The 17,747-nt window shown below is 45.8% G+C and overlaps 2 non-coding genes across 2 annotated transcripts; both read left to right on the top strand.

Annotated features, from left to right (window-relative positions):
* The first annotated feature begins 6,957 nt into the window (after positions 1–6,957).
* On the top strand, positions 6,958–7,029 carry Trnag-ucc. Its single transcript has one exon. It is a non-coding gene; the product is annotated as a tRNA-Gly (tRNA).
* A 350-nt stretch (positions 7,030–7,379) lies between these two features.
* Trnae-cuc lies at positions 7,380–7,451 on the top strand. Its single transcript has one exon. It is a non-coding gene; the product is annotated as a tRNA-Glu (tRNA).
* Positions 7,452–17,747: the final 10,296 nt, after the last annotated feature.

The raw sequence follows: 17,747 nt of genomic DNA, 5'->3' as shown, positions 1-17,747 counted from the left end.
CTCCTTGACCTCCCAGGCAAACCTCTCCCAGCCCTTAAGTAGGCATGGGCTGCCAATCCCGGATTGCCAGGTGGGCACTGCCCATAGGCCCATGCATATGCAAGCAGCTGATGATCATTGCGTGATCAGGCATAAGTTAGACTTTAGCCATAGGAGTTGATTATACATCTCCATCAGGCGTGACACCACGCAGCTCACTACAGTTCCCCCTTTTGTTTTGTAAAGCAATAGGTAAGAGTAGAGGTCTGATCTCGGTTAAAAATGAAACATGTACTAGTGTTTGTCCAGGTGTCATCCACTCAGAGAACACTAGACCTGTCCGGTGCCTTTTTACAGAGGTGGGAGCTAGACACCAACCCACATGCAATCAGACTTGCTCTTCTTGAGGTTGATGTATGCTTACCTCAAATGCAGTGCACAAGCCTCACATCCTGTGCTCAAATATAGATAACCAAACTTGAGGGGACTGTCCTGCTTCAATGACTATGAAGGCCTGAATGATCATAACTGCATTGCGATGCTGTGAAACCCTTATGTGACAAATGCACCACAGGCATACCAGGGAGGCAAGCACCATTAAGCCTGCCAGGGCTCCTATCCCGCCCACTCCTTCAGATGATCCATGGAGTGATCCAGGAAGATAGTTCTTCTGCCAGGCTGGTATCCATGCGTGTGGAATCTGCAGTCACCGTCGTCACTCTCAGCTTTTCCAGTTGTTGTTCAAATTCACCAGACCAATTACCTAAAAGACAGCTAGACAATTCTTTAAATTTTTCATATCACACACAGCCCCAGATACTTCCATTTACAGCCAAGCTGAGCCAGTTGCCAGAGGACATCTATCTGAGTCATCGTTAGGAGTGGCTTTGCCATAATCTCAGACGCAGTCAGAAACCACTGTTCCTTCAGCAGTCCCCTAAATAACATACCCCAGCTGCCATACTCCCGTGGCTCATTTATTCCTGTCAGCTGAGTGCATGGAAGACACCTTCTCCCTCATGCACCTCTTTGGCTTCCCTAGCAACTCAGCTGATCCTGCTTCTGCTCTGAAGGGGCCCCACTTAAATTGTCTTATAGGGAATTTGGGCATTGTCAATCCATCTGGCTACTTCCTGCTGAGCGGGGATGTTGCATTCTTACGCGTTTTTACTACAATCTACTGCCATTTTCCAGTCACGCTTGGACTCAGGTCTCAGCAAAGGCAGGGGAGAGGCAAAGGCTCCTCCCCACCGAGCTGGAAGGTGGAGGTGTGGCAACGTGAGCTGCCGTTGCCCCGGGCTAGGACAGAGGTTCAAGCCTACTAGATCTTATCAGATCTTATCGCTTGCTTGCTGCGCTTCTGTGCCCTGAGGCAGGTCCCGGGGTTTGCAGAGGTGCAGACCTTCAGTGCTGCTTGGCCTTGGAGCCGCCTAGAGCTCCTTGGTCTTGGAGCTGCAGCTGCTCACACTCCACTGCAAACTCTGGAGGTCTCGGTAATTCGAACCACATGAATATCACTCTTCTCTAGCATACCTTGTTCGGTGGCAAAATTCAGCTCTCTACCAAGCTTGTCCCAGGATGACACATTAAGATTGCCAGGGACAGCAAACCAAGGAGCAACTGTGTCACATTCAGTAAAGAACCTCTCCAAAGCACTCCGTAACAGCTCGTTAAGAGCCAGAAAAATCAGGTGTGATGTTGAAGCGCCCATTCTAAAATCCTATTCTTCCTTTTATTTTCATTTTAAACTGTCCACTTTGGTCGTGGCCCTCACTTTAAACCGTCCGCTATAGTCGCAGCCCTATTACCTCCACTCTCCCTTCTTCTACCGGCAAGAGCAGAAAACCCGCTTTTTGTCGGCGGATCCCCAATCTTTACCTTGAGGATTATTTGGTGCACCCCCTGACTGCAGCAAGTTCTGGGCTCCACGGAAAGAGGTTTGGAGGTTCCCCGTATGCTTGTCCCCGTACGGGCCACCACTTGTCATGTCTCTACCTCGACCCGCAAGGATGATGCAACCACCGGAGCTCTTCTCACTGCAGTTTATTCCAGACCTTTTACAATTCTCTCATTTTCTTCCCTCCTCTCTCTCTTTCCTTCCTCTTTCTCTCTCTCTTTGACCTCTCTCTTTTTCCTCTCTTTTCTCTTCCCTCTCTCCTTGACCTCCCAGGCAAACCTCTCCCAGCCCTTAAGTAGGCATGGGCTGCCAATCCCGGATTGCCAGGTGGGCACTGCCCATAGGCCCATGCATATGCAAGCAGCTGATGATCATTGCGTGATCAGGCATAAGTCAGACTTTAGCCATAGGAGTTGATTATACATCTCCATCAGGTGTGACACCACGCAGCTCGCTACATATTACCACGTCTGATGGCTTGAGTTTCACCTCCAGAACCTACATGGTGGTTGGAGAAAACTGATTTTCTCTGTGCTCTAAACACACACACACACACTAAATAAATGTTTTTAAAAACATACTTTTTTGGTCTATATACTCATCATCTACACACTACTGAGGCCAAATATGTGGGGGGTGGGGATAGTTTCCATGCCAAACAATTCTCCAACACCATCTGGGGTCCTACAATTTCAACTCAGTTCTGACATTACCTCCCTGGAATTAACATGATTGTTTCACAGAGCAGATAACGAAAGTCAGGAAACTTAAGCATGCATGTGTAGTTGTCACGTAAGTTGACTACAGAGTCCTTCTGTGGGTGAAGGCTGGCTGTTTGATGATCTTTCCTTTTGTCATGTCTCAGGATAGTCATCTCCCCCCACCCCCCACCCCGCAGAATTGTTAATGCTTTAATGCTTTATAACCTTTGTCCCAATGTTTCAGTATTTCACACTTTTTTTGGAGTTCCAATATTGAGCTCGAATTCCCACATAGGGCCTGAGAAAGCTGGAAGAGAAAAAAATAAAAGAAAGGAAGGGGGAAAGGACATGACTCCTTTAAGAGGCTCTGTTGTATTGGTACACAAAGTAGAAATGGCAAGCTAAGTAAAACCCGCATGCCACAGTGTGGGGCACCAACTTCCTAGAGCCAGGGCGGTTGAATGCAGCTCCCAGTTGAACACAACCTCACAGGGTATAAAGTTCTGCTTTCATTGACCTGAGTTGGGTGGAGTCAGTTGCCAATTCAAAGCCACTTAGCAGTTTAAAGGTTTGGCTCACAAGGCTAGAGACACACAGTAAAGACAGGTCCAGAAGGCGGCGGGGGGGGGGGGGGACTCTAAACTACAGTGTGTTTAAAAATGATGGTAGGCTTAGGAAAGAATAGAAAATGGGTATAGACAGTCTTAGAAATAAGTGAATAATTTAGAAATAATAAAGCCTTTAAAGAAAGAGTAAAGTAATATAAAAGAAAAAAAGCCACATAAAGGTGAAAAATGTACAGGGAGTCAGGTTCCAGTATGGTGCTGTGTTAACTTTGAGTTTTTTCATTGCTGATGAGAGAACAAAAGCTGCTGAGAGCTATGGGACTGTGAAAGGGACTGCCGAATTCAACCAGCCTAGATACTTTATGGATGCCTTAACTTTAAAATAGAAGTCAGAAAATGCATTGCATTGGGAAGGGGTTGTGGCAGCTGACTGGTCCCCAGCAAGCAGTGTGGGCAGGCGGTGGGTGGGAGGCACAGATGCTGCAAGTCTCCAGGACTGCTAGGTCCCAAAAGCAGCCAGTCCCGAGCAGGGACAGTGCATGAGACCACACGGTAGGTCTCCATGTGACTGGGGCTGGCGGGCAAGAGAGATGGATAAACACACCATACAGAGTAAAGTTAGACATTTATTCGATGGTTTATGGAGGGAAGGAAAAAGGGGAGAAGAGGAGGGAGAAAGAGGGGGAGGAAGGTGAGAAGTGGGGAGAAAGGCAGAAGCTGCCTCTCTGAGAGAGGGATGGAGAGAAAGAGCTGAGGTTGCAAGCAGGAAGAAGTGAGAGTGGCTTGTCTCTTAAAGAGACGGAATTACATTGTAGATTTGTCATCATTTAGGGGGAATATAGGATAAAAAGTGTAGACCCATATTTCTATATGGTGTGACAGCCAGGCTCTAAAGCCATAGGCCCCACCTGAGGTGGTCACATAGATTTCCACACAGGCTGTCGCTGCCCTAACAAAAGGTCAGGGTATTGTTTTGCTCATTTCTGTGTAATTTGGAGGATGCCTGATAGAGATGTTAATTCAAGCCTACCTGCCAGCTAGAGTACAGAGCACACAGGTAGTTGTGGACATGACTAAAAGCCATTCACCTGGTTACCTAGAAGACAGAATGCTAATGTATTTACCCCTCAGTTTACGTTTTGGTATAAAGACTGTTTGGAGAATAAACAAGGAGAAATTCTTCAGGATGTGAACTCAGGACTTCATGAGGGACCACGGAGAATCTCCCTCCCGATAAAACCATGTGAGTTGTGTCTTTATTCATGCGCCTCCACGCCAGAGGAGCAGACATGTCTCACTGCCATGAAAATCCTTAGGTTATTAAACATCTTAAATGTTGTATTCTGTAGATCTTTGAAATGCTTAAAGATCACCTATCTAAAACATATCTCTGTATGAGCTTAAAATCATACCTAATGACTACAAGTTTACTATAGATGACTAACTACTAACCTGCATTTCTTCATTATACATTACATTTTTAAATGAGCTACATAGCACAATACCCCAAACAAGAGTAGAAACATACATACAGTATAACAAAAATAACTTTAAATTTGTATCAATATACCAAAATCCATACCAATGTAAAATACTTGATGTTAATAGCTGTCTTTCTTAGTCAGGGTCCAGTGCTAGCCCAGACCATAAATGATTTTTCTTGACCAGACCTGTTTATGTTGTGGAATATTACTTCAACTGTGCAAAGGTGTATTACATTTGGTTATGCTGCATTTGTTTAATGACACAAGTATATGTTACATTTGTTTATGCTGTATTTGTTTAATTGTGTAAAGGTGTGTTGCTGTTTCACCTTGCCTGACTAAAACACCTGATTGGTCTAATAAAAAAGTGAACAGCCAATAGCTAGGCAGAAGAGGTATAGGCAGGGATGGCAGGCAGAGAGAATAAATAGAAGGAGGAATCTAGGCTCAAGAGAGAAGTGAAGAAGGGATGAAGAGAACCAGGGAGAGAGGAACACACTTGGGGCCAGAAGTCAGGCAGTTGCCAGACAGACATGGAGACAGCAGAAAAGATAGATTGATGGAGGAAGGTCATTGGCTGATAAAGGAACTGCCTTGGCCCATTTTATTGGTTAGAAGATAGGTGGGAGGAGTAAACAGAACAGAATGCTGGGAGGAAGAGGAAGTGAGCTCAGACTCCACAGCTCTCCTCTCGGGAGCAGACGCCTGAGAGAGACACCATGCCCCGCTCCCGGGCAGACACACGCCATGAAGCTCCGACCCAGGATGGACTAGGCTAGAATCTTCCCGGTAAGCGCACCTAGGGGCGCAACACAGATGATTAGAAATGGGCTAAATTAATATGTGAGAATTAGCCTAGAAGAGGGTAGATAGAAATGGGCCAAGCAGTGATTAAAAGAATACAGTTTCCGTGTAATTATTTTGGGTAAAGCTAGCCGTGGGGGCGGCCGGGTGCCGGGGACGCAGCCCCACCACTCCTCTTATTACTACAATAGATAAAAAGAAAGAAAGGTAAAAAGCCCAGAGGAGAAACACAGATAAAGATAAACCGATTAAAATAAGAGCTGAGCTAAGGTCAAGCATTCAAAACTAATGATTTGAGAGCTGGTTGGTGGCCCATGAGAAAGCCTGCTATATTTTTAAATTTCCGAAAGCCTACATATATTGTTTTGCTTCTAACATATTTCAGTTTAGACTCAATTTTAAGTATTTCAAGGGGGGTGGCTACTACATGTATTATACATCAAATATATAATCCTCTCACAATCTGTGTGAGCCGGCCTCCGATGTCTTTTCTGTCTGTTCATTACTGCTCTTTTGGTCAAAGATTTCATGTAGAAATATACCTGGGATTCCAGGAATACAGCACTTTTAGGCTCGTGCCTAGTATTTGCTTCAGCCTACAATATTCAAGTCTGCTGCCTCAAGTCGGTGTCCCTGGAGTACCCAGTCCAAACACTCATGGACACAAAAATCCCTACAGGACGAAATCTCTGTACCTTTCGAAATGTTCATACCACACCACTCAACCCCCACCCGGCGCAGGGCCGCCCAGGTGTCCCACCAGCCTCTCCTGCAGCCCATGGCGAGGTCCGCAGTCTCTTCACACCTCTGGCGGCAGGGGGCAGATACTCGGTTGTCACACAGGGCTGCAGGTCCTGACTTGGTGGGAGAGGCATTCCCACAGAGTCCGCGAGGCTTTCGTGTTTGGTCGGCACTGGAGAATGGCAGGCCTGTCCGAATGGGGCCAGCTTCACAAAAGCAGGGGTGCCATTATCCTCTTTAGTATAGTGATGAATACTCTTGCCCGTCACGCGGGAGACTGCGGTTCCGTTCCCCGATGGGACAATTTGCCTTTTTTTTTTTTTCCAACCCCGGGGCCTTTAAACCTTGGCCGCACACTCCAGGTCCAGAACTGTGTCCTGCACGCCACGCGCTCTGCTCCTGTTTCCAATCTGCAAAGAAAAATGCACATTCAGCATTGGATTAGCGGAATGTTTTACAAATGTGTGCTAAACCCATTCAGACTACGGAGTACAGCTCAGATCTATTGGGAAGGGTGTGCTGGTGGTGCTCATAGTGATAATGATGGTGAACCCTGTTCGAGGACCCTGGTCCCTGTGGCTGTCGTGGCGTGACCTGCCAGACCAGAATTGTAGCAGTCAGGAGGCACGAAGAGGAGAGGACCTCGGATAACCGGGTGCAGGGCCAGAGCAAGGATTGGGGTTGCAGTCAGTGTCAGCGTGAAGAGTACAAAGGGTGTAAAGTGCTAGGAAACCCCGACGCCTCTGCTATCAGCTAGCTGCTGTGCACTAAACGTTGTTGGTGTGGCGTTGGTGGTATAGTGGTGAGCATAGCTGCCTTCCAAGCAGTTGACCCGGGTTCGATTCCCGGCCAACGCATAATACTTCCCTTTTGCCAAGGTTCTGTCCCAAGATTGCAAGACCTATCAACTATCAAAACGACACAACAACTAGAGAACCCTCTAGACATTTTTAGAGTGTGGCGAGCTACAGGGGAAGGGCCAGGCCAGGCGAATTACTAAAAGGTGGCACGGAAGCCACGGAGGACTCCGAGCAGCTAAAAGGGCAGGGAGGAGCACGGGCTGCGATGGCAGGCTGCAATCTATCACATGGGTGCAGAGTGCCAGTGGCTTATAGCCAGGCGGTCGGCAGGGCGAGCGGCTGGCAGACAGATTAGCAGACTGGCTGAGATTCTGCGAGAGGCTGGCCCGTCGGGTATTTTGTGTCGCTCCCTGGTGGTCTAGTGGTTAGGATTCGGCGCTCTCACCGCCGCGGCCCGGGTTCGATTCCCGGTCAGGGAAGCTTTTCTTCTTCCTTTTGAAACCTCACTCCCTTGCGTGCCCATACTACATCACCTTTCCCCCATAACCACATAACCTTTTGCCCAACACCGTCGCCACGACAACCTGCTGGCATCTTTGCCTCCGGACACCTTGCCACCTCACCACCCATCTTGACACCTGCCCTGCACTGCCCTGCCCTGCCCTGCCCTGCACTGCCCTGCACTGCCCTGCCCTGCCCTGCCCTGCCCTGCCCTGCACCGGAGGGGGGGGGCACTACCATCACATCACCTCTCTTACCTTTTGCCCAACAGCATTGCCGCCAGACCCTGCTGCTCCGCTCCACTAGTACGTACCTACACCCTCACTCGAAAACCAACAGCCTGCAGCCTCACCGGCGCTCCCTACCCGCACACTCACCACCCTTTTCCTTGATTCCCACTCACGCCCACCATCTTTTCCTGCACACACCAAATCCTCAGGGCCTGTCCAGCGAAGCCCTGTTGCGGCCCGACACACCCTGCCTACACACCGCCACTATCACACCGACGACACACAAACACCCGACACGCAGCGCTCCCGCGCAAGCTTCCGACCCACTCATGGAGCCCACTGAGTCTCCACCTCACTCTATCGCCTGCTCTTAGGTCTCCAAGAAACAGTCTTGCTTGCCCTACCTGCCACACCTGCATGCATCACACGCTCCCTGGAACCTTTCCTCTGCTCTTCACAACTGAGCGCCGACTTCAAGCAAATGCAGTGATTCGTGCCAGTCTACTGTGTGTGTGTGTGTGTGTGTGTGTGTGTGTGTGTGAGAGAGAGAGAGAGAGAGAGAGAGAGAGAGAATGTGTATGTGTCTGTCAATATGTCTGACAGTATTGTCTATTTCTGTCCTTCACTGTGTGTATGTGTGTTAGCCTAGGATTGTATATACATATAGATGTATGCAGGCGTAAATTACAAAACTCCAGGGTCTCTAAGTGATCATTCATGGTGGCAGTGTTGGTATGAGATCGGGAGGAGAGCGCGTGTCCGTCCGTGGGTGGGGGTGCTCTGTGGGGTGGTGTTGATTCCGTGCTGATAGCAGGCAGGGTGAATGCAGAAAGCACCTGGTGTGGTTACTAAGCTTCCGCGTCGCTGCAGGGCTGACAGTGCGCGACCCTAGGCCCTATTTCCTCGAAAGCCCCCAGAGCGGCTTGGGGGAGCTGAGGCCAAGCCTGGCTGTTTTAAGGCCGCTGTTTCTGCGGCTCCTTGTGTGTGCGGGCAAGAGGTGCAGGTGCCTGTGTGAGTCGGCAAATTGGAGCGGAACCTCTGCCCACCTAGGTTTTGCGTCCGCTGCAGGGTGGGTCTCCTCGGTCGTGACCCTGTCAGCAGGTTCGGGGCACGGAGACAGATGGTGGTGTGCTTACCGCTGGGTTCAGCTCCGCCTCGATGCGAGGCACAGTCTTAGCCCACGGGGGCGAGGGGTGAAGAGGCAGACACGCCTTTTTCCAACCTGACCTCAACCCAGTCCCGCCCTGAAGCCTTTCCAGTAGAGGACAAGGAGAGACACCCGTGTCGAGCTGGATCTGGGAAGGGTCTGTCCAGCAAGCTGCTGGGCCAGTTGTGTGGCTCCCATGAGACAGCCATGGGGAAAAAAGACAACGGAGAAGCCTACGCTGGCAGGTGTCTGAATGGGGCCGTCGCATGCCGAAGGCAAGGATCCACGCTTGCCTCTGTGCTCCCTGGTTTCTCCTCAGCTCGGCCCTTCTGGCTGGAAAGAGGGACTCTGCTTGGAGAAAAGGTCTCTCTAGCACGTGCCTGCGATGAACGATCGAATGATTGCTGCGGGACAGACAGCAGACAGGCGGTAGGGATGGTGGTTGGGGTGCGGGGGCAGAGCCGGGGTGGTTGTGGCCAGGGGCGTGCCATCCTTGGGCACGTGGTCCTGAGGTGTAGGGCAGCAGGCTGAGCACCTCCCCCACGGACAGCTACCTACCGCATCAGGTCCTGCCTCTGCTTTCCTACCGGGGCTGCCCTCTGTGAGGGACTTAGGAGCCCAAGAAACCAACACTTCTCCGCCCAAGCTGCTTTTGGTCATGGTGTTTGATGGCAACAATCCCAAGCCTGACTCAGACTGAAATCGGTACTAGGAGTGGGGTATTGCTGGGACAGAGTCTATCCCGTGCTTTCGGGGATTAAAAGGAGCTCTTGGGGGATGAACAAGAAAGGAATGGTGATGGTTCAAAAACACCGACTTCTGTGTCGCTTTGGAGCAGGGTCAACCGTGCTGCTTGTTTCTGGAGAACTTGACAAAACCCTGCACTCATCTGGGAAGAGAGACTCTCAGTTGAGGAGATACCTCCGTGAGATCATGAGTGGTCTTTTGTTCCTTTTTAAAATTGATATCATTTACGTATTTACTCATTTCTTCAAACTTTTTGTTATACTTCTCATCCATTTCTATAAGGGCGTTTTTTACATGTTGTTTAAGGGACTCTATTGCTTTCATAAAGTCAATTTTTTCCTCTTCTGTGTTAGGGTGTTCAAGTCCTTCTGTTGTAAGATCATTGGGTTCTGGTGTTTTCATGTTGTTTTTCAGATTGTTGGATGAATTCTTGACTTGGCGTCTGCCCATCTCCCCCTATCGATGCTATCTAATGGGTCTTTTAAAACATTAGATATCGTTCACTATCAACGGAGAAAACAAGACATTCCAGGATAAAAACAAATTTAAACAATACATGGCCACAAATCCAGCCCTACAGAAAGTAATAGAAGGAAAATCACAACCCAAGGAATCCAACATTGGCAACCCTGCCTACAACAACTCAGGCATCTAGCAGCCCTTCACCAGCATATCTCAAAGAAGGGAGACAAACAAACTCTACTACCAAAAACAATAAGAATAACCAGAGTAAACAACCACTGGTCATTAATAGCACTTAATATTAATGGTCTCAATTCACCTATAAACTTGAATTTTGCATACAAATGGACGGAAATAGAAAACACTATCTGAGTGAGGTAAGCCAGACCCAAAAAGAGGAAGATGGGATGTTCTCAGTCATATTTGGTTTCTAGCCATAAATAAAGAACATTGAGCCTATAATTCGTGTTCCTAGAGAAGCTAAATAAGAAGGTGAACCCAAAGAAAAACATATAGGCATCCTCCTGGATATTAACCTTCATCAGGCGATGAAAGGAGACTGAGACAGAGACCCACATTGGAGCACCGGACAGAAATCTCAAGGTCCAAATCAGGAGCAGATGGAGAGAGAACACGAGCAAGGACCGCGAGGGGTGCACCCACACACTGAGACAATGGGGATGTTCTATCAGGAGGAACTCACCAAGGCCAGCTGGCCCGGGTCTGAAAAAGCATAGGATAAAACCGGACTCGCTGAACATAGCGGACAACGAGGACTACTGAGAACTCAAACAATGGCAATGGGTTTTTGATCCTACTGCACGTACTGGCTTTGTGGGAGTCTAGGCAGTTTGGATGCTCACCTGACTAGACCTGGATGGATGGAGGTGGGTGGTCCTTGGACTTCCCACAGGGCAGGGAACCCTGCTTGCTCTTTGGGCTGACAAGAAAGGGGGACTTGACTGGGGGAGGGGGAGGGAAATGGGAAGCGGTGGCGGAGAGGAGGCAGAAATCTTTAATAAATAATTAATAAATGAGACGCACAGAGGCGGAGCGGCGGCCAGACACGGCGGAGGAGCGGCCAGAAGCGGCGGAGCAACACCTCATACAGGAAGAGGTTTTCGGGGACGGCGCAGCGGCAGACCCAAGCGGCAGGGACAGGCGTGCAATAAGGAGAGCAGATCGCCCTACTACAATTGAATCAAAGAGGTAGGCCTTTGGTTGGCCAGGTCACTGGCACACGGGGAGCCTGGTCCTGTCCTGAAGATCCTTCGGAGGGGTGAGAGGGTTCTTGGCCTGCAGCAGGAACCAGGAAAGAGAGCGAGGGCATTTTGTAAGCGGAGCCCTTGGCCAGCAGGGAAACCTGATGCGGTTTTTAAAAGACCCATTAGATAGGATCAATAGGAGGAGATGGGCAGGCGCCAAGGCAAGAATTCACCCAACAATCTGAAAAACAACATGAAAACACCAGAACCCAATGATCTTACAACAGAAGTATTTGAACAACCTAACACAGAAGAAGTGGAAAAAATCGACTTTATGAAGGCAATAGAGTCCCTTAAACAACATGTAAAAAATGCCCTTATAGAAATGGATGAGAAGTATAACAAAAAGTTTGAAGAAATGAGTAAATACGTACATGATACCCTGGGAAACCAAGAAAAAACAATCAAACAGGTAATGGAAACAGTTCAAGAACTGAAAACTGAAATGAAGGCAAGGAAGAAAATACAAACTGAGGACCAGCTGGATATGGAAAATCTAGGCCAACGAGCAGAGTCTACAAAAACAAGCACAATCAATAGAATACAAGAGCTAGAAGAAAGAATCTCAGATGCTGAGGACACCATAGAGAAAATAAACGAACAGATCAAAGAAAACAGCAAAGCCAACAAATTCTCAACACAAAACATTCAGGAACTATGGGACACAATAAAAAAACCAAACCTAAGAATAATAGGAATAGAAGAAGGAGAAGAGTCACAGCTCAAAGGCCCAGAAATTATTTTCAACAAAATTATGGAAGAAAACTTTCCCAACTTAAAGAAAGATATTCATACAAATATTCAAGAAGCATACAGAACACCAAACAGACTGGATCAAAGAAAAACATCTCCTCGCCATATAATAATCAAAACACAAAATATACAGGTTAAAGAAAGAATATTAAGAGCTGCAAAGGAAAAAGGGCAAGTAACTTATAACAGTAAACCGATCAGACTTACACCTGACTTCTCTATGGAAACTATGAAAGCCAGAAGGTCCTGGATAGAGGTTCTGCAGAAGCTAAGAGACCATGGATGCAAACCCAAACTACTATACCCAGCCAAGCTATCGTTCATTATCAATGGAGAAAACAAGACATTCCAGGATAAGAACAAATTTAAACAATACGTAGCCACAAATCCAGCCCTACAGAAAGTAGTAGAAGGAAAATCGCAACCCAAGGAATCCAACACTGCCAACAGTGCCTACAATAACCCAGGCATCTAATGACCCTTCACCAGCACATCTCAAAGAAGGGAGACACACAATCTCTACTACCAAAAGCAATAAGAATAACCGGAGTAAACAACCACTGGTCATTAATATCACTTAATATTAATGGGCTCAATTCACCTATAAAAAGGCACAGGCTAAAAGACTGGATACGAAAACAGGATCCAACATTCTGCTGTTTGCAAGAAACACATCTCAACCACAAAGACAGGCACCTACTCAGAGTAAAGGGTTGGGAAAAGGTGTTTCAAGCAAATGGTCCTAAGAAAAAAGCAGGTGTGGCCATACTAATTTCTAACAAAACTGACTTCAAACTAAAATCAATCAGAAGAGACCGAGATGGTCACTTTATACTCATAACAGGAACAATTCATCAGGATGACGTCTCAATCCTGAATATCTACGCCCCCAATATAAAAGCACCTACTTATGTAAAAGAAATATTACTAGAACTCAAGGCAGACATCAAACCACACACACTAGTAGTAGGAGACTTCAACACTCCTCTCTCACCAATGGACAGGTCAATCAGGCAGAAACCTAATAGAGAATTAAGAGAATTATTGGAGGTAATGAAGCAAATGGACTTAACAGACATCTGTAGAACATTCCACCCAAATAGGAAAGAGTATACCTTCTTCTCTGCAGCTCATGGAACCTTCTCAAAAATTGACCACATATTCAGAAACAAAGGAAACCTCCACAGATACAAAAAAATATCAGTGTCCACCTGTGTCTTATCAGATCATCACGGATTAAAGTTAGAAGGCAACAACCACGCTGCCCTCAAAAAACCGACAAACTCATGGAAACTGAACAGTCAACTACTGAACCACACCTGGGTCAAGGAAGAAATCAAGAAAGAAATTAAAGTCTTCCTTGAATTTAATGAAAATAAAGGGACAACATACTCAAACCTATGGGACACAATGAAAGCAGTGCTAAGAGGAAAGTTCATCGCACTAAGTGCCCACTTAAAGAAAACGGAGAATGCATACATTGGGGACTTAACAACACACCTGAAAGCTCTAAAAAAAAGAAGCAGATGCGCCCAGGAGAAGTAGAAGACTGGAAATAATAAAACTGAGGGCTGAAATCAACAAAATAGAAACACAGAAAACAGTCCAAAGAATCAATGAAACAAAAAGCTAACATTAAATTAAACGGAGAAAAAGTCAAAGCCATCCCACTAAAATCAGGAACACGACAAGGATGTCCACTCTCTCCATACCTCTTCAACATAGTGCTTGAAGTTCTAGCAATAACAATAAGACAACATAAGGAGATCAAGGGGATTCGTATTGGAAAGGAAGAAGTTAAGCTTTCGTTATTTGCAGATGATATGATAGTGTACATAAGCGACCCCAAAAATTCTACCAAAGAACTCCTACAGCTGATAAACACCTTTAGTAATGTGGCAGGATACAAGATCAACTCCAAAAAATCAGTTGCCTTCCTATACACTAAGGATAAGGAAGCAGAGAGGGAAATCAGAGAAGCATCACCTTTCACAATAGCCACAAATAGCATAAAATATCTTGGGGTAACTCTGACCAAGGAAGTGAAAGATCTATTTGACAAGAACTATAAGTCTTTGAAGAAAGAAATTGAAGAGGACACCAGAAAATGGAAAGACCTCCCTAGCTCTTGGATTGGGAGGATCAACATAGTAAAAATGGCAATTCTACCAAAAGCAATCTATAGATTCAATGCAATCCCCATCAAAATCCCATCAAAATTCTTCACAGATCTGGAGAAGACAATAATCATCTTTATATGGAAAAAAAACCCAGGATAGCCAAAACAATCTTATACAATAAAGGATTGTCTGGAGGCATTACCATCCCTGACTTCAAACTCTATTACAGAGCTACAGTGTTGAAAACAGCTTGGTATTGGCATAAAAACAGAGAAGTCGACCAATGGAATCGAATAGAAGACCCTGACATTAACCCACAAACCTATGAACACCTGATTTTCGATAAAGGAGCTAAAAGTATACAATGGAAAAAAGAGAGCTTCTTCAACAAATTGTGCTGGCAAAACTGGATGTCAATCTGTAGAAGAATGAAAATAGATCCATATCTATCACCATGCATAAAACTCAAGTCCAAATGGATTAAAGACCTCAATATCAGTCCAAACACACTGAACCTGATAGAAGAGAAAGTGGGAAGTACTCTACAGCACATGGGCACAGGAGACCACTTCCTACGTCTAACCCCAGCAGCACAGAAACTAAGGGCATCATTGAATAAATGGGACCTCCTGAGGCTGAGAAGCTTCTGTAAAGCAAAGGACACTGTCACTAAGACAAAAAGGCAACCCACTGACTGGGAGAAGATCTTCACCAACCCCGCAACTGACAAAGGTTTGATCTCCAAAATATATAAAGAACTCAAGAAACTAGACCGCAAAAAGGCTAATCAACCCAATTATAAAATGGGGCACTGATCTGAACAGAGAATTCTCAACAGAAGAACTTCAAATGGCCAAAAGACACTTAAGGTCATGCTCAACTTCCCTAGCGATCAGGGAAATGCAAATCAAGACAACTTTAAGATACCACCTTACACCTGTCAGAATGGCTAAAATAAAAAACACCAATGATAGCCTTTGCTGGAGAGGTTGTGGAGAAAGGGGTACACTCACCCATTGCTGGTGGGAATGCAAACATGTGCAACCACTCTGGAAAGCAGAGTTTCGGTTTCTCAGGAAATTCGGGATCAACCTACCCCTGAACCCAGCAATACCACTCTTGGGAATATACCCAAGAGAGGCCCTATCATACAACAAAAGTATATGCTCAACTATGTTCATGGCAGCATTGTTTGTAATAGCCAGAACCTGGAAACAACCTAGATGCCCTTCAACGGAAGAATGGATGAAGAAAGTATGGAATATATACATATTAGAGTATTACTCAGCAGTAAAAAAACAAGGACTTCTTGAACTTTGCATACAAATGGATGGAAATAGAAAACACTATCCTGAGTGAGGTAAGCCAGACCCAAAAAGACGAACATGGGATGTACTCACTCATATTTGGTTTCTAGCCATAAATAAAGTACATTGAGCTTATAATTCATGTTCCTAGAGAAGCTAAATAAGAAGGTGAATCCAAAGACAAACACATAGGCATCCTCATGAATATTAACCTTCATCAGGCGATGAAAGGAGACAGAGACCCACATGGGAGCACCAGACAGAAATCTCAAGGTCCAAATCAGGAGCAGAAGGAGACGGAGCACGAGCAAGGAACTCAGGACTATGAGGGGTGCACCCACACACTAAGACAATGGGGATGTTCTATCGGGAACTCACCAAGGCCAGCTGGCCTAGGTCTGAAAAAGCATGGGATAAATCCGGACTAGCTGAACATAGCGGACAATGAGGAATACTGAGAATTCAAGAACAATTGCAGTGAGTTTTTGATCCTACTGCACGAACTGGCTTTGTGGGAGCCTAGGCAGTTTGGATGCTCACCTTACGAGACCTGGATAGAGGTGGGCAGTCCTTGGGCTTCCCACAGGTCAGGGAACCCTGATTGCTCTTCAAGCAGATGAGGGAGGGGGACTTGATCGGAGGAGGGGGAGGGAAATGGGAAGCGGTTGCGGGGACGAGGCAGAAATCCTTAATAAATAAATTAATTAAAAAAAATAAAAAATAGGCCGGACGGTGGTGGCGCACGCCTTTAATCCCAGCACTCGGGAGGCCAGGGGCAGGCAGATCTCTGGGAGTTCGAGGCCAGCCTGGTCTACAAGAGCTAGTTCCAGGGCAGGCTCCAAAGCTACAGAGAAACCCTGTCTCGAAAAACAAAACAAAACAAAACAAACAAAAAAAAACCAATAAATAATTAATAAATTAAAAAATAAAAAAAAACAAAAAAATAAAATTGATATTCAGTGAGCTCTACATTTTTCAATGCTCTCCTCCCTGCCTCTCCCCTCCCCCTTCAATCCTCCCCCAAGGTCCCCATGCTCCCAAATTACACAGGAGATCTTGTCTTTTTCTACTTTCTACTTCCCATATAGTAAGTCTATGTAAATCTCTCTTAGAGTCCTCATTGTTGTCTAAGGTCTCTGGGATTGTGGTTTTTAGGCTAGCTTTCTTTGCTTTACATTTAAAAACCACATATGAATGAATACATGTGATAATCGTCTTTCTGTGTCTGGGTTACCTCATTCTAAATAAAGATTTTAGCTCCATCCATTTTCCTCAAAATTCAAGCTGTCGGGTTTTTTTTTTTTTTCTCTTTCTGCTGTGTAGTACTCCATTGTGTAAATGTACCACATTTTCCTTACCCATTTTTTGGTCGAGGGGCATTTAGGTTATCTCCAGATTCTGGCTATGACAAACAAAGCTGCTATGAACATGGTTTAGCACATGGCCTTCTGGAACAATTGAGCATGCTTTGGACAAATACACAAAAGTGGTATTACTGGGTCTTGAGGAAGGTTGTTTCCTAATTTTCTGAGAAATCGCCACACTGACATCCAAAGGTGTTGTACCAGCTTGCATTCCCACCAACAATGAAGAAGTGTTTTCTTTTCCCCACAACCTCTCCAGCATAAGTTGTCATCAGTGTTTTTGATCTTAGCCATTCTTTCAGGTGTAAGATGTAAATTCAGAGTTGTTTTGATTTGCATTTCTCTGCTGACTAAGGATGTTGAGCATTTCCTGAAGTGTCTTTCAGCCATTTTAGATTCCTCTGTTAGAGTTCTCTGTTTATGTCTTTACTCCATTTTTTTATTGGATTATGTGTTGTTTTGGTGTCCAATTTCTTGAGTCCTTTGTATATTTTGGAGGTCAGACCTCTGTCTGATGTGGGGTTAGTGAAGATCTTTTCCCATTCTGTAGGTGGTCATTTTGTTCTGTTGACCGTGTCCTTTCTTTACAGAAGGTTTTCAGTTTCAGGAGGACTCATTTGTTAATTGTTTCTTTCAGTGTCTATGCTGCTGGGCTTCTATTTAGGAAGTGGTTCCCCATGCCAATGCGTTCAAGAGTACTTCTCATTTTCTCTTTTATAAATTTGAGTGTATCCGGCTTTATGTTGAGGTCTTTGATCCATTTGGACTTGAGTTTTGTGCATGGTGATAGATAGCGGTCTATCTTCATTTTTGTACATGTTGATATCCAGTTATGCCAGCACCATTTGTTAAATATGCTTTCTTTTTCCATTTGATACA

Source organism: Microtus oregoni, unplaced genomic scaffold (assembly GCF_018167655.1).
Source record: "Microtus oregoni isolate MIOR12 unplaced genomic scaffold, Mior012 000086F_ref0000336, whole genome shotgun sequence".
NCBI lineage: Eukaryota > Metazoa > Chordata > Mammalia > Rodentia > Cricetidae > Microtus > Microtus oregoni.
The sequence above is the reverse complement of the archived record's forward strand: the minus strand, read 5'-3'. Positions and strand labels throughout refer to the sequence as shown.